The following is a 12,482-nucleotide window of genomic DNA, read 5'->3' on the forward strand; positions in this document are numbered from 1 at the left end:
TCCCTCTCCTCGCAGGCCCGCCAAAAAAAAAAATTAAAAATAGTATGGCTGTCCCCGAAAATCCGTTTCCCAATAGATTAACAACCCCTCCTGTGTTAACACCAGCTCTGTTCTTTTTCTTATTAGATGGAGGAGATGAAGGAGGCGGTGGTGGGGGGGAGGTTGGTCACCATTATCTGCACTCCACATGTTCTCTGTGGGTATATATAAAATATAGGAATGGAGTCCCCTTTAAGTAGTCCTTTTATGACTTGTTTTAACAGAAAACACAGAAGAAGCCAATGTTTGATATTACAATATAAAACACATTTGTGGTATGCTAGGGGCTGGTTTGCTCCTGCCTCCTTCCCCCGGTTCTGTTCCTCACCCAAATCTGCTCCAGACCCCACCCCTTGAGTCAAGCGGGCACAAACCTTCCACCTGAAACGGGGTCCTGCCTGCTCCACAGCCAGCAAAGGTTCAGTCTCTTGAAAAAGAATTTGGGCTCACCTCTCACACAAATATGAGCCTCCAGTTCTTTACTATTAATTTTGCTACTAGGCATGATGCTGGAATCATAATTCTCCATCTCTGTGAGGCTCGGGATTCAAAAAACCCTATTGGAGCTTCAGAACAGAACTGCCTATCAATCTGAAACCAAAGCCAAACATATAATAATAAAAATAATAAAAAACAACCCAACAAGGAAATCTACTGGAGGAACAACAAACCTATTCTCACTCTCATCCACCAAACCCATTTTGTCCTTCATGACAAAATAATTAAGAAAAACCTCAGGCTGGCCACAAGTACAGCCCAAAAATGCCACGTGCAGCCTTGGATGTGCGGGCAGAAGTGTCAAGAGAAAAGGGCAGAGATGAGAACTCGCTTGGGGCACTCCGTTTAGTGAAGGCTCCCAGGGCTGGGACCAAAGAGTGACGTTTCATAGAGGGTGAGGGTTCCTCTCTGCTCCAAACCTAAACTCAGCCTCCCTAGGAAAGGATCAGAGTCCTGAGGTCTCCTCGTGTCGTGCTGGTACAAAGCTTTGAGGATGGAATTAGAGCCAATTGCAAGCCGTGCCCCGTCATTAAAAGAAAAGAGGTTTGCTGACACCAGGTGTTAGAGCAAAGCCACTTTTCACCCAAGGGAGGAGGAACCCTGTCCCTGAAGAAGCCCAAGAAGTTCAGACACCACGGCAGGATGACAAAGGACATCAGGGCAAAACAGAGCAGCGTTTGCACTGATTCACCTCAAAACTGGGCTGGTCCTGCTGAGGGAAGGGATCCTGGTGCGGGTGAAGCGTTACGGGGTGTGACAAATGACCAGCACTTGGGGTTTATGCTGGCCCTAAAGAACTGTAGCCTTTCCTTCCAGCCCTTCCAGCCCCCTGCTCTCCCAGAGAAATAAAATTCCTGCTTTTCGGGGCCAAATATTCCTTTGTGCTCCTGCGAGCCCGGCCACCAAGCCCTGCTGACAGTCGTGTCTCAGCCTGAAGGCCCCAATTCAGCAATGCACCCCATCAGCAAACCACTTCAGCACCTGCTTAACTTTGGGGCTGAATTAAAACAGCCTCCAGAACATGCTTTCAATTTATTAATAGTTTAAAGCAGCAGGAACACATTGCAGGGGGGTGGAATTTAAAAACCAGGCTGTGGCAGGATCTGTATGGGGGGAAAAGCAACACGATAATCAAAAAGATAATTATTTAGGTGGGCAAAAATAGGATGAAAAAGTAAAAAGTATGAAAAAGTCTCCAAAAATAGATATATTTTAAAAGAAATGTCTCTGCCTGCCCCCTCCCCCACCAGCATATTTCAAGCACTTTGGATGTTTGTGTCTGTCTTCCTTTCAAGGAACCCTGAGCACATGAATGGGCAGAGCAGCAGAATGAATGGGACACTTCAAAGAAAATGAAAACCATTACTGGGAAATCTGTTTATAGAGAGAATGAATGATTATGAGAGAGGATGCCAGGAGAGAGAGCACAAGTGAGGGTGCTCTCCGCACAGTGCACAGCATAACTCAGGGGGGTGCAGACATCCCCTTAGCAGCACGCCCTTGGAGCAGTTTGGGGTTAAAAGCTCCCCCCCCGCCCGCAGACTTCCCAGCAAGCCCAGAGCCCCCTCCAACACCACAGGGAATGGCAGCATTCCCAAGCCCCCCATGCACCTGCTCTAGAGCCCCCAGTGGGGTGATCCCCCCTCCCTCCCAATGTCAAGATAGGATATTAAACGAAATTATTTCCATCGCCTGGTGTAGATGAGAAATGGATAAACAACACGTCACTCACAGCCTGAGTGGGTAAACTCCATTTAGCCTCGACACCAGCACGCTGAGACCCTGCCCTGAGAACTGCAGATTTTATCTGAACCTCACAACATTCTCCCAGAGTCTCATCCATCTCCACTGCTGCCTCGTGCTCAGTCGCAGAGCTCTCTCCACTGCCCGTGCACTGCCAGAGCTGGCTTGGTGCTGGTTTGGTGCTGGTGTAGTGCTGGTTTGGCACTGGTTCCTCCGGACCCACATGCAGTCTTTCCTGAACCCATCTCACCCAACTGCTGGCAGGAAAAGCAGCTCCTGGGCATCTTTTTTGGGGGGAAAATACAAATGTGAAGCGCTGGCTTTTCCCATTTTGGCACAGATGGTTCAGCCAGTGCAATCTTTCTCTGCAGATTTCCACTCCTCCTTTCAACATCCAAAGGCAGATCTCCCGAGGCAGAGCAAACAGTGGGACCCTGTTTAGAGCCAGAGCCTCCCCCTAGAGCGAGGAGATGGCAGGAGAAAACAGCCCTCAACCACCCCTGTTGTTTTTGGCATGGAGAGGCAGAGAATATTTGTCCTTCTTTGAATGCTAAGAATATTTGTCCAATGAGCAGCAGGGTTTTCACAGCGCTCTCAGGAGGTGAGCACCACTATCCCTGGGGCTGGGCCAGGACAGATGCAAAGATCTCCATCATCATCAGATCTCCAAGAGCCCCACGAATGATGCTAACACAGGATGATGGAACCACCATTTTTTTCCAGTTTTTCTGACTTCTGCAGGAGAAAAATCCTTGCTGGACACAGCCAGGATAAGAGAAGAGCCCAAGGAAGATTGGTGCCTTCCCACTGGAAAGGTCCCTGTTCCTTAGAGTCAGTTCGGCAAGGCAAGGGCAGAGCTGGGACTCCGAGACCTCCAAGCAGCACCAAGCTCAAGGAAATGCAACAAATGGTGAATGCAGGTGGGAAACTGCCTGGACACTTTCCTCAGAGCCTCTCCTGCCTTGGCATCTCTCTGCTCCTTCCCTCTCTGTGGGATCTCCATGTTGGCAGCAGATCAGAGCCGTGCCCACCCAGCTCTTCTGGGCACCATCACCTCCCCGCCACTCCAATCAACCCCCATTACAGTTTGGGCTTAATTAATGCAAAGTGAAGACTGAAACAGGCTGAGCTGCAGCACGGTGTGAAGGCAGCAGCAGCAGCAGCTGTGCCAGCCAGCTTTCAGTGCCTCCTTCCAGCTGTGCCTCTCAAGGGAAGGACAGGGAGCACAGGGCACTGCTGGGTTGGCTCAGGGGTGGATTCCCACGTGCAGGGCTCATTTCTCACATTTAAACCCCCCCAGCCTCTTCCCAGAGCTGTAAGAATTTGGCCTATGGAGATGTGTACCAGCAAAGAGATTCTCACCTGTTGTTCTCCATTTAAATATTTGATTTAAGGTGCCCATTTTGCAGATGAAGGGGATAAAATGTCCTTTGCATCTCTGTGCCAGATACACATGGGCACAAGGCATTAAAAAAATAACCCCAAAATCCCCAAAACCCTGAAACTGCACTATTTTCCCAATTCTTCTTCTGGGTTTGGGTGCTGACTGCCAAAATCCTCAATTCCTGCCTCAAGAAACATTTCCAGCTCTTTATAAAGAGTCCCTTTGGGTGCCCTGACCATCAGCTGGTACCACCACACCAGTGCCAGTCTAAGAGAAACAAGGGAGAAGGAAACACAAACAGTTCCCACTTTACCCCAGGACAATCTTCCCCTGGAATCATCCAACAGGGGTGACCACACAGGCGTGGGGAAAGCTGCCAGACAAAGGCACACAATGCCAAAGTCCTCAGCCTTCACTCCCTTGGTTTACCATGATGTCACCAAAGCCCACGGCCGTGTATTTATCTAACAGGAATAAATGATTGGGAACCACAAGCTGCAAAATTATAAATATGTCTGGAGAGGTGACGTCCTAACAAATGAGATGAGAGCAGAGCTCCGGTGACTTCTGTCACCATCACAGTCCCTGGATGGATGCAGAACCTTGGATACAATTCCACAGCTTTTGCTGAGGGTGATGATGTGGTTTAAAAACTTCTTTTAAAGTTTAAAATAAAGAGCAAAAGGCACTAGGTCTGATTTCTCTCCATCACACTTGCCCTGGAATTGGTCAGCTCCCAACTTTATTTACTTTCTTCTCCGTAATTCAGAAGTATCAAGTCTTACCCTAAGATTATACTGTGAAAAGAAAGGAATAACAATTTAAGCTAATTAAGTAAATCTTTTTCTGCATGAAAACCATAAAAGGATATGAGCAAATTATTTGGTTTGTACCTAAACAGTTTCTGAAGAGTGTCGAAGAATGAGGAAAAGGGAAAGAAATCAGATTTTGTGTTCATTCAGGATTTTAGTTTGAACATGACTCGAAGGGATGCTGAGCATCTCCAGGTTCCATTAATTTGGGGGAAATACTGGAGGGTTCAGGATTGCAAGCCACCCTTAAAAAAGCAAGGAAAGAAGGAAAAATTTCCAGGAAGCCCAAATCTCTAGCACAGATGCCAAAGCACAACTAGAAAAAAAAACAAAGCAGTGAAATCCAGGGTTGGAAATCACCTGAATCCCTGCAAATTTTATATTTGCATCCAAAGTCACTGAGGCATGTGGCTAATGCTGAGCTCTCATGTGCTGCTGCCAGAAAGTCTCAGAACTGCACAAAAATCCACATTGCAGCAAAGTTCAGCAGGGCTTGGGATGCCAAAACTTGTTCATCTTCCTTGGAAATCCCGATCTGAAGCTGGAGAAGCAGCTCTGGAAGGCAGAGCTTCTCCTGCCGTAAACAGCAACATCCCCAGGTGAAAACGGATTTCCCCTCTCTCCCTCAAAGCTGGAGAGAGGTTGGTGTGGGAGATGGGAATTGGCCCACTGGGGACAGCTCAGGGTTGAAATCCTCTGCCCCAAGTAGAGGAACACAGCTGGGTCCACATCCATGCAGGAAAGTGAATTTACTGACAGCAGCTTTCGTTTTCTTATGAGGTTCTATGTTGGTTTTTTTGGTGGTTTTTTTTTTTTTTTTGGTGTTTTTTTTTTTTTTCAGTCCACAGAGCCAGTTCTGCAAGCCACATGGTGGCCTGAGTCTTGGGAGGCCAAAGCAGAACTTCCTTCCCCACAAAGAGACTTCCTATAGGAGCCAGGAATGTCCTACAGCACCTCTGGCCAGGTAAGGACCTCTGGCATGAGGAAAACAGGGATTACAGCCACACACTTTTGAGACCAAGCGCTTCACAGGCATGAAAACCTGGGAATCGACAGCTGAAACATCGCAGGGGTGTTCTATTCCTGCACTCAGACAGCACCAAACTCCACCTCAAACCTCACAAAGGGTGGCTTTTCTGTTTGTTTTCCAGAGCCCCAAGCGCATCATTGCTTTTGATGCGAGCCAAAGGTTCAAACCCCTCCAAAAGTGAGCAAAGCTTTGCTCCAAGATGCAAGCTCCGAGGCTGGGGTTTTAATGGTGTATTTACTGATGAGGTGAAATATGAATCTGGTTTTGACTTTAAAAAAGCCAATTGTATTTTGGGGGCGGAGGGAGGGGGGAAGAGGTGCTCTGACCTGACCCGCTAATCTCTTTTTCTTCCTTTAAAGTTGTCTTCTAAATCTGAACATTAAAGGTGATTAGATACCTAAGGGACTTCCCATGTCATTAGTTAATACTTTAGAGCTTGTTTTGGTTCCAGCTAGCAGCAACGCAGAGCCCTTCTGATAATACATCACCCTGCTCAAATATGCCTGCACAGTCTCCAGATGAAATACCCCACCCGTGTCTGCCTCTGCACAGCTCGCAGATCCGAGGGGTCGGAGACGAGTTTAATTTAAAGATGAGCCGCCCCTGGGCTGCCAAAGGAAATGGCGTGTCAGCTACGTCAAAAATAGATACTGTTGTGCAGATATATGGGGGGAGAGATGGACGCTGCCAGGGCTATCAATTACCTGGATTGCCTTTAAATGTCAAAGCAAATCCTTGCCCATTCCTTCTCTAAAAGCTAAATCACTGAGAGAGACAAGGTCAGCCCGAGCAGGCTGGAATGCCGGGAGAGGGAAGCATGGACGCGGCGCTGCGTGCGTGAGGGGATAATTTGTGTGCGCACACGGGCTGAAAGCACAGCAGCTCAGGGGGTTCAAATTCTGGGTTTTTCAGGTGTCGTCAAAAGCATCAGTCCCCAAAAGAAAGATCCTTTCCAATCCAGCAAAAGCGGCCTCCTGAGCTAAATGTACCGAAAATTCTCCTGCTGCTCCTATTTTTGCATTGTTAAAGGTTTGGTTTTGGTTGTTTTTTTTTTTCCCCTGTGGGGAGATATAGGTGCCTTTGACAGATTGAAAAGCAGCCCCACAAATCTGAAGTGTTTGTGGGGAAGGCCAGAGCAGGCTCTCTCCGTGTATCCTTTTCCCAAGAGGGAAAGGATGGATTTTCCTGAGCAAGTAACACAGTGTAACATGTGTGCACCTACAAATCTGCTTCCTTCAGGGCAGCCCTCCTGGGGAACAGCACGAAACCATCCCTTGGGAACAGGATATGGGGGAAATTGAGGACCAGGAGGGGGAAAGGGGAAATCATCAAATCCTACAGGTGGGTAAATAAAAGGAGATACGGTTTATTACAACGGAGAGGCAAAACATAAGGTTTAAGCTCGGTCTCTTAAGAAATGAGGTTTCTGCAGTCAGTCTGCACGTGGGATACATATATAAAATATAAATAAAACAAACATACTCATCTCCCCCGTCTCCAATAACTTCCAAATTTGTTGGCCAATTCCAACCCAGCTTGGTGGAAGGGGCAGAGGTCTCACAGTTCCTACAAGTTTTATGAAAATAGGGCCCTCTCCCGTGCCCTGAGACCTATTAATGCCCCACACTGAAAGAAATAGTTGAGCTCACGTTGCAGCTTATTAGGAATATTATGAGACACCGGAGAATCCACAGGGGAGGGAGGGATATTAAGAAAGCCCCAACGGCAGGAAAAGCTTCAGTTGGAGTTTGCACCTCCTCAGACACCAGAGGATCCAACCACAAGACACCAACTGCTTGAAACCCCCATTTCACTGCGTCCCCTGCTAAGCACCACTTCTTTTACATAAAGATATTTTGTGTATTCCCAGCCCAGCCTCCTGTACCTGAGCCAGCCAATTAAGCCGAGCTGTAATTTACAGCTCCCTGCTTCCCTCTCCTTCTTCCTAGGAGGCATTGGTGAGCGGTGCTGGGACACAGGGAGCAGGAATGTGCTCGCAGGGGACGTTTATCACCTGCATTTTCACCGGGGGCACTGATTTCTGTGCTCTTCTTCCTTCAACAGGATCATCTCCTCTAGATAACTCTCCGGGCCAGACCTACATTAAGCCCTGATTCCAGCATCCGAGGGCCCAGTCGCTTCCCAGGCATGGGATGGAGGGTAAAAATGTAAAGAATTCCAGATAAACACATTTGGAAAGCCACTTAAAGCTACTGGACAGATGAAGGCGAGGAAGGCAGGGGAGTATTTTTGCAGTGAACAGACAAAGAGGGACATCGTTCGTCTGCTGAAGCATGCGAGCTGCTCTCCAGTTCTAGACACTGAGTTTTGGGGACTTTCAAACACCAAAGAGTAAGAAAAGGAGCCCTAAAAAGAGCAGGGAGGCCACAGGGGAGGTGGAGGACATGGATCAGCTCTGCTTTAAGGCTTTCCTGACAGCTGTCACTGGTTTAATCCCAGTGGTTTGACAGATTTTGGAGAATAAGTCTCCCAGAGCAGGGACTGCATAGAGGAACTAGCACTTCTAGCACCACATGGCCAAGAATGTCTCAGGACAAAGACAATCCACCTGGAAGGTTGCCCTCCCTTCCCAAAGGGAGATAAAATAGCTGCTAATAGATAAAACACAGCCCTGAGCCACTCCCAAATCCTACAAACCTATCTCCAGCATCACTGGGCACCTGCTCCAAACCTTTGAGCCTGATGGTCCCCTTGGCTGCCCATTCCCACAATGGACACAGCTCCCTCCTTCCAGGGCTCCTGGTCCACTCCCATCCAGCTGGAGACTCCACTGGCTGCTTTGGGGGGCAAATAAGGGAATTCTGAGTTTCACTGCAGCTCTGCCAGCAGGGTCAGGGTGGTGGAGGTGGCTGCAGGGACAAGTTGAGGAGTCAGCAATGGCCTGAGCAGGAGCCAAGAGAGGGCAAGAGCTGCCCAATTCTGCTTTGACAAAAACCTTCCCCCCAAGTGGAGGGTCAAAAGATTATTCTAGGAAGCAGCAGCTCATTACTGCACCAAACATCAAGCTGGGAGATCTCATGGGATCTGATTCCTGCCAGGCTGGGATCCCATCCTTCCTTTGCTCACCAAACCCCCCTGGCGAGCCTGGCAGCAGCCCCAGCCCAGCAGCTTTGCGAAGTGCAGCAAGAGCTGGTCAAAGCCACCTGCCCTGAGCACCCTGGGCTCCGTTCCAGCCTCCAGAAACCGTTTCTGGGGTCAGTGGGAAGTTCATCCCGGCCCTCAGGAGAGGGGAACTTACCCATCCAATTAACAGCTCTAACACTGCTGCTTCTCATCCCTGCAGCCTCCCAGTGGTGCTGGGGTCTCTGTGGATAACTGATGGCCAGGTGGAGCCTGTGGGTATCAGCATGACTGAAACTCTGTGCAGGGAAGAAACGTCCAACCCACCAGGAACAGCGAATTCCTCCTTTCCCTCTCACACAGGAGCATCCTGACCCCCCATCTCTGCCCTGCCTCTCCTTCCAGCCCCAGGGACAGAGACTCCCAGAGTGGCCCACAACCATTTCACAGTGCAGTGAAACACTTGTGAAACAGTGAAACACTTCTCCACTGCAGTGGAGAAGTTGCAATTTCCCCAAGAATGCCTGGAATTTCCCCCTTTATGCAACACACGTTTGCAGGTCCCCGCTTTGATGAGGGAATGTCTTCGTTTTCCAGGGGAGTATTCCCACACACGTGCTGTGTGTCTTTGAACAGCCCAAGCCACCACCCTCAACCCAAGGCAGATGAATTGCTCTTCCTCCTTTACAGGGCCTCTAAAACCCTGAAATATATATTTTTAAGTGTGCATGTTTTGATTTAAACCTCACAGCTCAGAGCAGGCCCTGTCTTCTCTTCAGTTGCTTATTTGCCACTTTGCAGGAAGTGCTGGGCTTTGCCAACTGGAAAAAAAAACCCCTCATTTTTTATTGTTATTATGAAATTATCAAAACTTCATCTTATTTTGCAAGCAGAACTCCCATTTCTTGGTTTGTTACCAGAAATGGGTTTTGTTTTAATGTTCCATTATTTGATAAATGACCATATGAAGAGGGAGACATTTCAGACTTGGAACTGAAGATCCCATGGTTTGGAAAAAAAATCTCTCCAGAGGTTATTTGTGCTTTCAGTTTCTAACAAATTTCGCAGCTTGAGGAAACTTCTCCAACCTGAGTGCTGGGGTTTTGCTGGAATGAACTCAGTGCATTTAAAGGTGATTAAAGGGTGGCCAACAAAGTAATTTCTCTCCTGTTGCACCCAGCTAGCAAGAGCCTGTCCTACAGGGATCGCCTTCCCGGGAGCATCAGCTGCTCTCCTGCTGCTTGCTGATCCCCAGGAGTTTCTCCTGGAAGCTTTTAAGGATGACTCTCATCACCAACAGAACTCTCCAGGGCATATTTCTGCGTGCCAGCCTGCAGCCAGGGACAAACCCTCAGAACAGGGTGGGAAAGTGAGGAAGGGGAAAACCCTTGAGCACAGGGGCTTCGAGCAGCCCCTTCCAAAGCTCAGCCTGGCAGCACGCTGCCCGCCCCAGCCTGGAGCTGCCAGGGAAAACCACACAAAGTCGTTTCTCCCCCTCGCAGATCCTGAGCCGTATCCGAGCCCCCGAGAGCGCCGAGGTCCCGGTGCAGAGCGGGGTTAGGAGTCAGAGCACTGCCATCAGCAGGGGAAGGAGCAGAACTGCCGGCACGGGCAGGGATTCGGGCTCTACACCCCCACCGCGCTGGGGTTTGATATTCATTATGTGTTGTTATTAATAACTATAAAGTTATTATAGAAATAACTAGAAAGATATATATTATATATTCTACATATAATATATATTTACAATATACATATAACATACGATATATAATATAAATAATATATATAATACTACATGTATTGTATATAAAATAATTACAAAATTATTATAAACATAAATTTATTTTTGCTATTAAGTAATTATAATTAGTAGAATTATTTATTTTGTTATGATCTTTATTATCCGGTTTAGCACTAAGCTGCTCGTTCACTTGAAGGACTGCACAGTTTAGTGCAGCTCTCAATACACTTCATACCTGAAGGTCAAAAATATTGTCTCTCTCTCTCTACCTGCAAATTCACATCAACATCCCCGCTCCACCCCCAGCTCACGGGCTCTTATTCCAAGACAAAAAAATCTTCTGCCAGATAAAATATTCCTTGAGACTTCCCATCTGCCGATCTCAAAGTGTGGATCAGTGTTCAAACAGCATCGAGGTTTGCCTTGGCCTCAGCACGAATGTCAGGCCGAGGATGAAGTGAGAGAATTCCTAGGAACACGTTCCCGCTCAGCTGAGCCATTGTCCCAGTTCAACACACCAGCAACATCAGACAGAGCTCAGACAAGAGGATTGTCTCTCCAAAAGAGATGGCGAGCTGTTGATTTCGTTTCCAACTGATTTTAGATTGAAAGGGGAAAAAAAATAAAAGTCGGATCTTGAGAAATTTTGCAGAATGAAAATTGAGATATTCCAAGATAGAATTATTTACTTTAATGTGCAGCTCAAAAATCGGAACCAAGCTGAGTCAGGATAAGTATAAGGCCAAAGTTAAAGGGCATAATAAGTGTTTTAATTTCAAACTGGTCCCAAATTTCCTCTGACACTGATTTGAAGGAGGAGGATTTGTTCCTGCAGCACCTTCCACCACAGGCACGACAGTAATTCTTAGGGAAACCTCTCCCTGTCACCCTTTGGGACCAGGAAACCACATATCCCCTCCTCGAAATAAATTCAGGGAAACGAGACAGAAATTGTAACCTCTCAACCAGCACAAAATACACAAAATAAAAATTTGAAGTTGTCCCCTCTGTGTGTTCATTTTGCCTCAGTTCAGGGCCTTATCTCGGGAATTCAGGATACAGAAACCAGATTGTTCCCTGGGCTCTCAACAGGACTGAAGGAAGATGTGCAAAAAAAAAAAAAAAAACCAAAAACACCAAACCCAAAAAAACAAAAGCCAGACCTGTGAAAGCTGCAGGAAAACAAACAAACAAACAAAACCTGGTAGGAAAGAAAAGCCGCACAAAGCAGCGATGCTGAGTGCGCACCATTCCAGCCTTGTTTCCAACGCGCTGATTTATGATTCAAACGGAGGGCCAAGAGGAGGAAAAGCTCTTTCCCCCGGTAAGTGCAGCCCTGGGATGGTTTGGGACCAGCCCCGGAATCCGCATCCTTCCAGTGCCCTCTCGCGGCCGCCGCTCCCGCTGCAGCCGCGGGGATCCGGAGGGGACACTTGGCGCTGGTCACCGGCGACGCTGGCAGGACCGCACGTCCCTTCAGGACAGAGAGAACGGCCTGGGTTCCGCCCCGTGTCTTTATCGCCACGATCGCTCCTCCCTGAGCAGACTCATCCCTCTTCAGACCAACTCGGGGCCTCACCTCCTGCAGCAGTGACTTTTGGCACCTCGTTAAAGCCCGCATTAAAGTCTCTTTCCCCACCTGCTTTCTGACAGGGCCAGCAAGGAACCAAACCTCGTGCTGTTAATCCCTTCCCGAGCGGCAAGAATTCCAACTTGCACCGTGCACAAACTGGGATCCTCAAAGAAAAATGAGCCAACCCCTTCAAAACCACCATCCCGGGCCGTGTCCCCTCAAAAACCCTTTGTCCCCTGTCGCCCTGATTTTTCAGCCTTCTGTTGTTTTTACATTCTTGTCCTGGAGTTCTCACACTTGTAACAAAAACAAAGACTGATATTTTATAAATAATACATTCCCCTTCCAGGGGGAAGGACACATTGATGGACTTCTGGTTTGACCAGCGGGGTTGGAGAGGTGTTGACCTCGTCCCCCAACCGCTGGTCAAAGTCCAAACCCTATTGAAACCCTAAACCCCAAAACAAAGTTCCTTCTTTCTCATCTCACAACCTGGCGGGTGGTGTGATCTTTTCGTGTCCATCCAGTGACAGTCCCTTCAGCCTCAAACAGTGCCACAACAGGCACCACATCTGGAG

The 12,482-nt window shown here is 48.1% G+C and overlaps 1 long non-coding RNA gene across 1 annotated transcript in view; it reads right to left on the minus strand.

Moving 5' to 3' along the window:
* Positions 1-10,310: 10,310 nt before the first annotated feature.
* LOC136298875 (uncharacterized) overlaps positions 10,311-12,482 on the minus strand; it is a 30,913-nt gene continuing 28,741 nt past the window's right edge. Inside the window, exon 3 of the long non-coding RNA XR_010723401.1 lies at positions 10,311-10,925. This is a non-coding gene — a long non-coding RNA (uncharacterized lncRNA). The remainder of the gene's footprint in view (positions 10,926-12,482) is intronic.

Source organism: Chamaea fasciata, unplaced genomic scaffold (genome assembly GCF_029207755.1).
Source record: "Chamaea fasciata isolate MVZ Bird 193981 ecotype frontalis unplaced genomic scaffold, bChaFas1.0.hap1 SCAF_18, whole genome shotgun sequence".
Taxonomy (NCBI): Eukaryota; Metazoa; Chordata; class Aves; order Passeriformes; family Sylviidae; genus Chamaea; species Chamaea fasciata.